This window comes from Thunnus maccoyii, chromosome 14 (genome assembly GCF_910596095.1).
Source record: "Thunnus maccoyii chromosome 14, fThuMac1.1, whole genome shotgun sequence".
In the NCBI taxonomy this organism is placed as follows: Eukaryota; Metazoa; Chordata; class Actinopteri; order Scombriformes; family Scombridae; genus Thunnus; species Thunnus maccoyii.
The window spans coordinates 5,824,224-5,838,299 of NC_056546.1; the positions used below are offsets into that span (position 1 = coordinate 5,824,224).

The 14,076-nt window shown below is 40.1% G+C and overlaps 2 long non-coding RNA genes across 2 annotated transcripts; both read left to right on the forward strand.

Annotated features, from left to right (window-relative positions):
* Positions 1 to 3,109: 3,109 nt before the first annotated feature.
* Positions 3,110 to 5,832, forward strand: LOC121911996. Its single transcript, XR_006099994.1, has 3 exons — positions 3,110 to 3,372; positions 3,652 to 3,818; positions 5,562 to 5,832. It is a non-coding gene; the product is annotated as an uncharacterized LOC121911996 (long non-coding RNA).
* An 11-nt stretch (positions 5,833 to 5,843) lies between these two features.
* LOC121911997 lies at positions 5,844 to 9,397 on the forward strand. The gene is made up of 3 exons (XR_006099995.1): positions 5,844 to 5,890; positions 7,403 to 7,497; positions 7,921 to 9,397. It is a non-coding gene; the product is annotated as an uncharacterized LOC121911997 (long non-coding RNA).
* Positions 9,398 to 14,076: the final 4,679 nt, after the last annotated feature.

Here is a 14,076-nt window from a genome sequence, read left to right on the forward strand (position 1 = left end):
AAAACTGGATGGTGTTTTTTCCCTGCTAAGCCTTTTGCTTCCTCTACTACCAGCTAATCCAAAAACTTTAAGACTTGGCTCTGTTTGTACTTAGAGAAAAGCACATATTTACAGTTTTGAAACGTGTCTCGGAATAATGTTGGTTTATTGGTGAGGCGTCTAATCAGTCAGAAGAACATTGCTAAGAAAAAGGTGCAGATTTGCGAAAAAAAAAAAAAGGAAAATGTTTACATGCCTGTAGTTTTGCTGATATAAAACAACACAGCATCTCTCCTCTACTGATTGCTGTGTCTACATGTCTTTCAAAGTCTTCTCCCTCCATAGACGAGGTCACATATACACTTTCCCTCCATTCTGCCTCCTGAGCTTCTTCCTTCAATCCATCCATTCCCAGCTGTATTCCCCGTGTAACCTTGCCACAGTGCACAACCTGTCAGCTTTGCACTGACCTCTCTCTCACACACACAAAAACTCACACACAGGCACACACACACACACACAGACAGATACATGCATGGCTTATATTCACACACATAGTGGAAAACACTCAGATGCACACTAACTGAGACACTGAACTCACACATCATACACATCAAATGACCTTTTAGAGTATACAGACGTGCACAATGACAAAGAATCATGCTGTGTGCTCTCTCTCTCTCGCTCTATCTATCTCTGTCACACACACACACACACACAACGTTGGATGACGTGGCTAACCCTAACCTACACACACACACACACACACACAGAGTTACACAGTGACCCCATCCTCTCTCCCACAGGGATATGGAGTGTTGCTGTTTGTCTTCCGCACTGTTGAGCTCTCTTCAAGTGAACAGAAGATAGAAGGAGCGAAATAAAGAAGATGAAAAGATGGAGGTTGATTGAGAGGTGGAGAGGTTTCTTTTTGTTGTTGTTGTTGTTGCTATTCATCAACCTCTGGATGGATTTGTAGAGTATTTACTATAGCTTTATCTCAATAACAAAGTACAGACAGTGTTTGAATCAGTATTGGCACAAGACCTAGATGTCCTGAATGTCAGATCTTCAATCTGATAATCAGTGTTTCACATTTCATCCAGTATGCTTGACTAGTGAGAAAAATCAATAGAAAATGTCTAACTGTCCAAATACTTACAGACTTCACATGTATTGTACAGTAGATAAACGTCCTTTGGGGAAATTTGCCGTTTTGGCTGAGGTTGTGAAGTTACATTAATAATTACTGCTTTCTAAAATAAATAGAAATTAAATTAAAAAGGACAACGGGCACTCAAGCTGTACTGGGAGTCTACACTAAGAAGGTCCTCAACAAAACTACCAGTCAAATAGCTCAACCAAAACCACCTGATCTCCAAAAGATATCCAGATGTGAACTCACCAACCACCAGAGCCACAACAGCTAACATCATTATTAATAAAGGTTAGCTTTTTTGGACATGGTTTCCTTTTTAAATAACCACAAAATTATACAAACTTGGGTGGGGGGATCATTTTGTAGACATTTTGACAAGCCGTAACAGGAAAAGCACATGTAATTCATAACTTTTATAATGAATGCATCACATTTACTTGCCCTTGACTTGTGTATGATGTTATGGCTTACTGGAACAGTGAGGCTTGTTAATGTTGGTTCCACCTGCGCCTGACTGCCATGAAAAAGTCTTTTCCTCAGATATATCCTCCACCTCTTTATTGCCAATAAAGGAAGTTAGAACAAATTCAAATATATTCTGTGTGCGGACAAGCAACTAAACATATTACAACGTTTACAATGGATCATCCCAGACTCTGATGGCGGTTCAGAATGTACCACCTAACGGACCTTGATTAACGAAAAAACAAGTGGTAAAACTGCAGTCAGCCAAATAATGTGGGCAGGGTTATAAACACAACTTGTTGAGCTAGCATGGCTAGTGGGCTAACAATTGCAGTCCACATAGTTATAAATTCTTATTACAGCATTTTATCAAATATTTCATTGTCATTAACCTCTATCACTGTCCTCACTGTAGCTGTGGCTTTACTGTTTGTATTATTTTGCCATTTCCTGAATGAAAGGTTGAATCCACCTTATCTTTCAAGCCTGCTGGACATTGGAGAACCTGCTGGTTTTGTGTGTCAATCACATTGAACTCTGTGCGAAGTGAAGGGGTCGGGGGTAAATTCACATCCAGAAGTGAATGCCTCTCTCCCCATTCGATATAGAAATGATTGGAAAGCAAAATCATGTGTGACTCCTGACTTGCAGTTAAAAACATGACACTCACGGTTGGAAGTGAGAAGCGAACAGCGGTCTCCTGCATCTAAGTCCACTTTTTGCCATCCAATTATCTAGCCATCCACCCAACCCGCCTCCTCCTAATAAGGCAAATTGTCACATTATATTGACGTCATCTGAACTGCGTCACTTCCCCGGGTCATAATTACTACAGCCTCTACTTGGCATAAATGTAACTATATAGGTTGTTTTTGCTAGCCTGATTTTTAGGCCCTGTTTACACTTGGCATTAACATGGTCTCGGGTGATCCAATCACAAGTGGACAGCTCTAAGTACAGGTGTGAATGCACCCAAGATGCACTGAGGACGCATTGAGATCTGATCACTCAGACCACATTCAGAGATGATCTGGGCCGCATGTGGCCACGTTCATTTAGTGGTGTAAACACAATGTGTCCTGGGCCACATTGTAGGACCGCCTATTCAGCTGACCAAACCCAGACGAGGCACGGGAATTGAATCACTGCTTACTGTGTTCAACTTGTTTGATAATTTCCATCTTTCATGTGAATTAAAAGAACGTCATCCACCTCCCGTTTTTTCCTGTTTTTCCCTAACACGTTTTCCTCTTCAAATCAACAGTCAGAATAGAAATTAAAAAAAAACAAAACAGAAAATAGCTTGTTTTTTGCTTGTCTGTCTAAAAAAAATAGTTCAGAAGCATGTTGCTGGATAGTTTCCTCTGTCCTGTCAAGTTGATAACTACAGTTTGTAGTTTTGCTGCGCTGCTCGACATAATGAGCTCAGGATTTATCAGGAGGACGGCTGCTTCACTCCAACCAGTATGAACCTGGACTGTGTGTGTGTGCTGACTGTGTGATTTGTCCCAAATCAACCCCACATTCTGAGAGACCATAGACATTATTGTTCCTTTTCACTTTTGTTCACAGCAGTAAAATCTAAATCATGCTGCTGGCAAACAATACGTCTAATAATGAGGCAACCTGTATGAAACCTTACGACGGAGCCGTAACCCAACTTCAGTCACCAGTCTTCTAACCTGCGGCGATGCCTTTCAACTTCCTCAGAGGTGAATTCTTACACAATCCTCCTTCCAGCAATCCAGCAGTCCTCATTATGGTCACAAGTAAGTAGAGGAGAGGAGAGAAGAACTGGATCATTTGTAGACCAACATGTCATGCATATTTTGCAGAGTGGTAGCTGTACATATGCCTATTAAGAATACTCATATTTTACGCAACAGTCACTGATTAGTATGTGCTATAATCTTCGGAGTAATATCTGAGGTAACTGATCTATTGTCCTAGATTTGTACAACATTTACATCACATAACTTTTAGTATCTAATAACACTATATCAGCCTCTTTAACTGCTATATTTCTGGCTCCGTTTCACCTGTTCTAGATCCACCACTGCTTTATGAGCATGCTCTGAACCCATCTGTGTGAGCAGCTGGTGTTCTTGCAGGACGACACTGCCCCCTGAGCTCCTCGGTATCACTTTTTTCAAGATGTTTTTCACATGTTCAGCCCTCCCACTGTGGTTGGACAGTGTCCTTGAGTTTGTAAAAGGTAATCTTTAAAACCTCTCTCTCTCTCTCTCTCTCTCTCCCCGTCTGATTTGGGGATTATTTTTGAAACATTCCTCACTGCCATTTGCAGCTCTAAAAATACAGTATTAAATATCTTTTCTATTTTTTGTGACTGTGACACATGTCTACTTTTGAAAACAAAAAAGCTCAGTAATCGACATGAGCAGGTACTCACAGAGCTTTGAAGATACATGGCTTTCATCTTGCAGCAACAAAGTCGGTGTCCCAGGGTTTAAAACATAACCAGCATGAAGCAGCATTCTCTTCCCTAAAGAGGTCTACAAAAGGTCACATGTGCAATCCAAAAACAGCCAAACAGAAGCTGGCAGTAATAAAATTATCGGTAGTGTTGCCATAGGCTGGAATGAGATGACTGTCACACCTTATCAAAGAACACAGGTGTTTACAGCTTGTCATAATTCTGCTTTTTTTAGTAGAAAACCAGCAAGTTTGCCCCTCTGTTAAACCACACATTTGTAATTTTTAAATTTATTTGTTGTTGTAAATATATCACCGGGGGACTATAGTCCAATACAAGCACCGAGTAAGTGTACTGAACAAATCAATGATTGGATGCAAGAATTTTCTTCAATTAAACAAAAAAAAAAAAAACTGAAGTAATTGTTTTTAGAGCCAAAGAAGTACAATTAAAAGTTAGTGCTCAGCTTCAATCAGTAATGTTAAAAACCACAAACCGAGCCAGAAATCTTGCTGTAGTCATGGACTCAGACCTGAATTTCAACAGTCACATTAAGACAATTACAAAGTCAGCCCACTATCACGTTAAGAATATATCAAGGATTAACTCCAGTTCTCAGATCTTTACACTGGCTCCCAAAGAATTGATTTTAAAATACTGCTGTTGGTTTATAAAGCACTGAATGGTTTAGGGCCAAAATACATTTCTGATCTGCTGCTACGTTATGAACCATCCAGACCTCTCAGGTCATCTGGGACAAGTCTGCCTTCTGTTCCCAGAGTCAAAACTTAACATGGACAGACAGCTTTCAGTTTTTATGCTCCACATATCTGGAACAAACTCCCAGAAACTGCAGGTCTGCTCCAACTCTCACTTCTTTTAAATCAAGGGTGAAGAGTTTTCTGTTTGCCGCTGCCTTTTATTAAATCAAATAATTATTCATATCTTACACTCCACTGTAACTTTTATTCTTTTATCTGTCTTATTCTATTTTAGCTTGTTTTTATATTCTATTTCTATTCTCTTAGCTCTTTAATGACTGTTTTTGATTGTATTGTATTGTTTCTTTTGCACCTTATCTTGATGCTTTTTATGTAAAGCACCTTGAATTGTGCTATATAAATAAACTCGCCTTTCCTTGCCTTAAACTGAGCACAGTGTCACACAATGTTTGACTTTTCTAACTCTTTCATACCCAGGAATAGTGCTGTGACCTTGTTAAATTGAAGATAATAATTAGATTTCAGTGCTTTGCACTCTTTCTGTAAAAACCTCAAGACAGACTCACAGGATCCTCTGAGGTCGGCTTTATTTAAACTCCCAAGGCATTAGAGTAGCCTCCAACCGAGAAACATCAGAAATATTCTAGTTGGCTCTGTGGGTACAGTATCAGCTTTGCAATTACAAAGCTGTGTAATTTTGATTTAAGCAGCACACCATCTTCCAACGTCTTTATCTCTCATTATCACTGTACGACTGTTATGAAGTTGTCTTTTCTGCTTCTCTCCTTCTTTGAACTTACAGAAGTGGTGGTCAGAGGTAGAAGGAAAACCTGCTGCTTTATGGCTCTGAATGAAAACCTGCACCATCTTGAATGCTTCCTCCCTCTGGTTAATGACGACCCTAATCAGCCATTGGGCTCTGTCCCTGGAGCCGGCATGGACCCGTTGGCAGATGCCACTACCAGGCGCCACATCACCGCTGCTTCGCCTTCTCACACGGCTGAGTTACCTGCTTGTACCAGCCCTTTCACACTTATCGTAGGGGTCTCCATGGTGAGGCGTATGTCGGTCCGCTCCAGCCAGGCCGACATTGATCGGAAACTACTGCCTCTCATCAAAAAATATCCCACTGTGAGTACTATTGTTGTTCATGCCGGTATCAATCATGTTTCAGCTTGAGTAGGAGCTGAGTTGGTAAAGGAACAATCCAACTCAATTGTTCAGTCTTTAGTGGCTCTGAGAGTTATTTTCTCCGGTCCCATACTGTATCTCCGCCGGCATGGTTCGGGGATTTTCAGCTGCCTGTACACCCTGGACTCTTGATATGTTCAGAACTTTGCCTTGTACCGTCCTGATTGTTTACACCCAGGTAGACTTGAGGCTCAAATGCTTTCTGCAAACATTTGTAATAGTCTCCAATTGTGATCTCGTCCTATATCACCTTCTAAGGCTATTCCTGTCTCTCCCAGTAACAGAGTCCCCCGCTGGAAATGTAGCTGTACAGTCAGTGAATACTAATAATCTGGTCCCTGTAAACCTCGCTGCTTCACCCCTTTGCCTCCTTGGCCAAAATGCCCTCCTTGCTAAATTGCTGCTCCCCTATGAGCCAGAACACAGCCTCAGATCCTCAGGCAGGGCCCTACTGGCTGAAGTGTTGGCTCAAGGCTTGCAGAATTAGTGAAATCTTTTAAATCAAATATCAGTATCAGTGCATCTCTATTTGTGACAGTTTAATTAATTAAAGAACAGAAGAACTATTTGCCCGCCTGTCTGACTGCACTCCTCTCCTCACTGCAACTAAAAAAGCCATTTGTTTTCCAGCCGTTATTCAAGACTGAGGTTTTTCTCTGCAGGGTCTCAAACACTTGAACCCTGACTAGAGAACTTTCCGCCTGCAATTACAAAAACCATTAGTCATGCTTGAAAAGAAGAAAGGCTCTTCAATTTGCTGGACTGATGACACTGAACCTAACAAAGACTTCGAGGCACAGATTCCGCACCTAAAAACAGCATCAGGAAGGATCAGTAACCAGATGTGACCAACAATACAGTGAAATGTTTGAAAGCCTATGTGTGCCCTCTATTAATTTCCTATGCAACATTCAAACTTGTGTGATTTGCTGATTTGGCAATTTGATGCACTTTGCATCTTTTAGCCATTTGTCAAAGGTCATCCTTGATTCATCTCATGAGAGCTGGATCATGTAAATGACCAGACAAGAAAATAAAAAAAAATATTGATTCATTCATTCTGCATTTCCAAACAAAAAGTAGTTAAAACTTTGATAATCTTAAAATCAATCATGTGTCAGATGTGATGAGGGGTGTGTGGTGGTGAGCACTTTTGCAATACATATGTGCAATATATTGTGTAATGTGACTTGTTACAGTGGTATCACTTTTCAGATAAATACAACTTAAAGGGGACATACTGTAGAAAGAGAGATTTACATTATTGTATTTGCAAATGCTTTAGGTAAAAGGGTTTGAGTAGTTTTCCACCACATTACACACAAATTCAGACTTAAGAGTAATGCACTGTGCACTCAGGCTTTTACAGAGTGACAGTGTTTCAACAGTTGGCTCCATACTGTATGTACTTACTGGCCGACGCTTTAAGGTGCTCTTACTTCACCTTCCCAGACAGCTGACAGCTTCAGAAGAGTCGGATGAAAAGGCCATGACCTCTGGGATGTTTTCCAGCTGAGCAGCGCTCTGACCTTGGTCACTTTTAGACGGTAATTAATTAAACCACATGATTCCTGACTTTGTGCTTGGCCCCTACCTACCTGTGTGTGTGTGTGTGTGTGTTTAATGTGTGTGTGTATACATGAGAGAGAGACAGAGAGAGAGAGAGAGAGAGAGAGAGGAAGAATGTAACTGTTAACTTGTGTGTGAAAAAAGTGTTTTAGAAAAAGTGTGCGCTTGTGTGCGATAGTTGCATCAGACTGAGTGATATATGAGGATGTCAGAGTACAGCGGGGCATCATCCGACAACTAAGTCCCACACACACACACACACACACACACACACACACACACACACACACAGATATGCTCACAGAGAGCTAGGTCAGCAGTGAGGGGCCTCTGTGCCAGCAGTAGGTTAAAGTCTTAATGACGGACATTCCTCTCCTGAAACTTCTTTCCATATGTTACAGGGAGACTCCCTCAAATCGTAATTTTTCACCTTGTTAGAGGAGCTTCTTTGGCTTAAGACAGCAGGAAACAGAGAAGGGAGAAGGACGAGGAAGGGTAAGAGGAGTGAGGAGGAGAGGAGATGAAACATCAGAAGAGGTAAGTAAGAATGAGACAAAGACAGAGATAAAAAGGAGGAAATTGAGTTCGTTTTTTTTGTTTTTTCACAACCTCGTCTATGTTTCTTTGCTTTGTCCTCCTATCGGATGAGAGGAGAGAAGGCAAGAGAGGACAGCAGAGCTCAAGTGACAGGAGGAATGATAAAAGGTGGAGGATTTTTCATAATTCACAGAAAGACATTTTCTTGATCCTCACCGGATTACACGAGAGAACGGAAGAGACAGGGGAAGACAGAAAGAAAGACATAAAACAACAGCAGAGGAGAGGTGGGAGGAGGGAAAGGAGATGGGAAATAAGGGCACGGTTGTTACATTTTTTCTGTGTCTTTATCTATATTTTAAGGAGTATTTCTGTTCGGTGTTGCTCACAAGTGATGCTACATTTCCCTACGCCTCAGCCAGGATTATTCTGATGGATGACGCATCAGAGCATAACACCTGTCACAAAAAAACAGCTCATTTGACAAAAGCTCATTTGTGCCACAGGAGAAAGAGCACAGAGACTGTATCTAACCTGCTACAGGCTGATCCGCCCACACGCTGGAAACAGTTTAAAACCACTTTTCAACTTTATCTTTGTGTGTTTGTATTAGTATGTACTCCCCTGCAATTGTCAGAACTCGCTGTATCTGGTAGGAAGATTTATGCATCCCTGAAATCCTGCGCCTGATGATGCAAGCAGGATCAAAAAGTGGCAAGCTCAGAGACATCTAATCATTCTCGTTAAAAAGGCAGAGATAAAAACGGCCAGATAAAAATGGCAGGACTTTGAAATAAGTAAAAATGTATTTGTTGGTTAACCTGTCTCCTTTGTTTGCTTCTGCTTAGCCTGCAACAGCATCCGACATGCATTTAAAGTTGACAATCAGTGATGCTGTTTTTTGACAAACCAAGCTGAATAATATAGATTATTCTGATTTGTGACACATTACAAAAATGGTAAAGGTGGTGATCACACTGCAGCTCTGGTCCTGATCACACTGAAGCATTTTGCAGTGAGAGCTGCCTTCCTGTTCATGGAGCAGGTAACACATCACTGTTCAACCCTGTCTCCTTGAAATTATGTTCATATACGACTAAATTGCAACAGTAAATATGTTTTGCTGCAAGGGTAATGCTGACTGAATTACATTTTCTCTCAACATAATGAGACAATTGTTTTTACTTGTTTTCCAAGCTGCAAAAATGCTGATGCTGAACATATGAGGGAAATGTTCAGTGACAAGGTAGTTATTTTTTATCCCCACCAAAACATCTGATCTTGCAGAACAATATCTGCTTGTAGTAACATAATCTAGACAGCGAATGCCAATGCAACATAATTGGGAAAACAATTTTGCAGTGTATAAATGTAATTTACTAAAATTTAGTAGTGTATATATTTGTAATTTCAGTTTAACTTTCTCAACCGCCAAAGGCAATGAATTTGCATTATTTTTTAACAACATTAATTAATTAATTAGTTAATTCTTAACATCAGTTGCAACATCGCAATTACTAACTTAATTGCTAACTATGACGTACCTCCACCACTGCGTGTTAATGGTCTCAAGCATTTTTCCGCTGTAGACTCCAGAGATCTCACTGATGCTATAAATCTTCTTAAGTCCTCTACCAGTCCCCTTGATTCACTTCCAGCATCCTTTTTTAATCTGTTTTTAATATTTTAACAGATGACATCTTGTCAATATTAAACTGTTCCCTCCAGACTGGTATCTTTCCCCACTGCATGAAAACTTCTGCTATTAGACCACATCTCAAAAAGAATAACCTGGATCCAAATGCACTTAGCAACTATAAGCCAACCTCACCTTCCTGAGTAAGTTCAGTCATTCAGAAGGTTGTATATCAGCAACTAAACTGCTATCTTACAGATAATATTTATGATAAATTCAAGTCTGGCTTCTGCACATCTCATAGCACAGAAACTGCTCTTCTAAAAGTTGTTAATGACATAAGAATGAACAGTGACAATAAAAAAAACCTCAGTCCTAATACTCCTAGACCTAAGCTCTGCATTCAACACAGTGGATCATATGATTCTTATGGAAAGGCTAAAAAACTGGGTGGGTCAGTCTGGCAATGTTCTCCAGTGGTTTGAATCCCACTTGCATAATTGAGAGTTCATTGTCAACACTTGGGGACTTCCACTCCAACAGACACAAAAGGTGTCTGTAGTGTACGGGGTCCCGCAGGGCTCCATCCTAGGTCCTCTTCTATTCAACCTTTATATGCTTTCCCTTAGTTACATTATCAGCAAACATAACATCAGCTACTATAATTACACCAATGACACGCAGCTTCTCATCTCCCTATCCACCGATGACTTCCAACCCATAAACTTCTTAGTCAGCTGCTTGGATGAAGCAAACTTCCTTCAGCTGAACAGGGAGAAGGTGCTAAAGCCCAGAGACAACTTGTCTGCAAGTACCTTAAGTTCAGATCACTAAAAACAAGTGACCAGATTAAAAACCTAGGTGCAACCATGCAGGGTGAACTCAGCTTTAAGGATCATATTAACAGCATCACCGATGTCCTTTTTTTCAACTCATAAACATTTCCAGAATCAGAGGCTCTGATTCTTTCTTGATGTGACTCAGAGAAACTCATGCATGCATTTGTCATGAGCAAGCTGGATTCTGCTCATGGGCCTTCCAAACAAAACAATCCTTAGATTACATTTTATCCAGAACTAAGCTGTACGAGTTCTTCAAACCAGGACAAAAAGATCAGACCACATAACTCCAGTCCTCCGGAACCTTCACTGGCTGCCTGTTGTTTTCAGAATACAATTCAAAATCCTCCTTTTGGTTTACAAAGCACTTGCTGGTCTGGCTCCACAGTACATCTCAGACATGCTGTCAGTTTATAACCCCAGCAGATCTCTCCGGTCACAAGGTGAAAATCTCTTCCATGTGCCAAGAGCATTTTCAAAGTCTGTTGAAATGGCATTCAGTATTTATGCACCTTAAGAATGGAACAGTTTGCCTGCTGAACTCTTAGACTTGCTCCAACACTGTGTTCTTTTAAAAGCAAACTAAAGACTTTCCTTTTCAGTCGAGCATTTTCTTAAATGAACACACCATATTTGTACAGTAAGTTTGTTACTATGCATGTAAATATATGTGATTTTATGCGTATCTATGCATGGATGTTTATGTTTATTTGCACATTTTTGCTGTTTATTTTCGATGTAAAGCACTTTGAACTGCTTTTGTATGAGATGATGCAATGGAAATACATTTGAATTGAATTGAATTTGAATTAATTTCTGTGCAACAGGGGTTGCACTGTTGATCATATGTGATAAAAATAGCAGCTGTGTCAGGCAAAAAAAATAAAAAAATTCAAGGCTCATAAAACACCATTTTTTTCAAATCTATTGAAATCAACCAGAAGAAGGAGCTCTCAATTACTTGAACACATTGAGTGTGATCCCATTGAGTACATTTTGTTCAATACTTAAGTTATTTCACTTTACAAAGTCTATGAGACAATCTTTTTTTGGTTCTTGTGGATACATGGCTTTCTTAGTATTACCTAGATCCCACAGGTCTTTTGTGTTAAAGGCCCTGCACACCCACACAGGTGATTTCAATTAGTCTGGCTGATTAGACCTCTACTCAAGTTGAAGCTGGGTGGCTTTATGCTGAGAATTACATGACATCCCAAAACTCTATGTATAAAAAAAGAATGGGAGAAGTGTAGGTTGTCCTGCCCTAACAGATGAAACAGGAGAGATGTCAGTCAGTGCACGCCTATACAGTCCTATCAGTGATGAAGGAAACAATGATTCATAAGTGTCATACAAAGTAAACTATTGAGTGAATATTGTATAGGGAGTAGTGACTGAGTGAGGGAGTGAATTCAGACACAGCAGAGGTCTAATCAGGCAACATAAGTGAAAACACCTGTGTGGATGGACTATGGCTGTGTAGGGGCTGTTAGTGAAAAATCTACTTTCAGTTGAGACACAAATAATGACGTTGCTCATCAGTTTTTCAGGCAATGGCAGGAAATTTTGCCTGGAAAGTAAAAACAATATGTATCTCTCACCACTGATTAATAAATGGAAATATTTAGGTCACGTGAGAAAGTCAACAAGCAGTTTTCCACTGCAAAAAATGACGTGTAACGGTCTTCTTGGTAGTTTACTATTGTTGACACTTCTGGAAGTGTGTCTGCCAAGTGGGAGATATCATAACTGTCTGAAATTCCTGATATCTCCAACTCGGAATTACAGGTCAGAGGCTGACATCAATGGCTTTTCCCACTCGGCTTCTCGTGTTTATGGTTTGAACAACATGACATGACCGCTGCATTAGCCCCAGCGACTGCATGCAGCACTCTTAAAGTACCATCCTCACAGTGAAACTGCAGATTGTAAGAGGCTGTTCAACGGTCTACAAATGCAGAGAAAAAGTTTCATTCTTTTAATGTTGATAAAATGTCTTGACAAGTACTTGCTTCAAGTACAAAATTTGAAGTTCCTCTCTTGCCTATTACACCCTGTCACATTAAAAAAAAAAACTTTCTAGCAATACATTTGTCAAAGGGTTTGACTTTGAGGAACGCAGCTGTGCAGTCAAATACATGGGTCTTATTTTCAATCATGGGTCAATGAAGGGTTTTTAATTTTTGTATTTCAATGAAGCAGTGGGCCTATAATTTTTGGGGAGATTGATTCATTCTTTCTTTTGGACATTTATTAAAGGGTACTAGAAAAGAAAGTTCTTTAACATACCATACATCAGAGTTCTTTGCTATTTTTAAATCATCTATGTAGCAAGTGGTTAGCAGCAGATAAAATAGAAACTGAACATATAGGAAAGCTGCAATACCAAGGGGAAACTTGAAAGGATTTATTTAAGAGCAAACCTCACATATTCTTCTTACAGGTTGAACCCTCTCAAGGTCAAATCCTGTGATAACCTAAGAGGAAGAGCAGACACAGAAAGGGAGAAAATAGAAAAGAAGCAAAGAGCAAACAGTGTCTAGAAATGGTTCTCTGTGTTCGGCAGTGAGCGCGAAAGTGATGATGGAAAAAGAAAATTATTTTGATGAATTGCCTGTGTTTAATTCCAGGGCACCCTGGTCATGTTTTACTGTACTCTAAGAGATTTCTGGGATATGTATGGCCCAGATACCAAACAAAATAAATAACAAGACTCATAGCCAGACAACAAAACTGTGCAGATTGTGTGTAAGTGTGTGTGTATGTGAGTAGGGCTACACATAAAACTTGAATGCCGGTGATATCATCTCTCTCTCTTTTTGCCTCAGTTTGTGTGTTGCAGTTCTTTTCTGCAATTGGGAGGTGAATGTCTTGCTCAGGGGCAGTTTCCTGGTGGATACAATTTCATATTTACATCTCCATCAAAGATTTTTCAAGCCATCCACAGTTTCAAACCCTACAGCACCCCTCTGTCTCTGTCGGTTTAGCCTTTTCGCTTTTACTAAGTTTTCCACCTTGTCTCCCAGCGCTTACTGATTTCTACTGTTTGTGCAATGAACCATCCGCTTCTTATAATCCCAGTCACAAGCATCATTGAAAAGATTATGGAGCCGTACTGTGTGACAAGATAAACAATGTCCATAGATCACGGTTGAATACACGCAATAAACACCTCTTGAGAAAGAGAATATCTTGATTTGACGCTGAATAGAGTTTGATTGCATTTTATGCAAATTTAGAGATGGAGAGCAGAGAGGAGAGGGCAATTCAGAGCTCTTTCAGATGTCGTGTTGATTGAGTCAGCTTATTAAATTCTTTAAGGCCTACAAGGTTTCTCCAAATATTCATTTATTTGTGGTGGCCCGATACAATATCATCATTGCCCACCATATATTGATTCTCTATTTTATACATCTGCCTCACTCTCGCTCTCTTTCTCTTACAAATACATGACAAGGGACCCGTCTGTGAATAGCATGATGTTACCAGTACAGTAGGTGGCGGCATGAACCATTACTGTTGTTTTGTAGTCCACCAGTAAAACC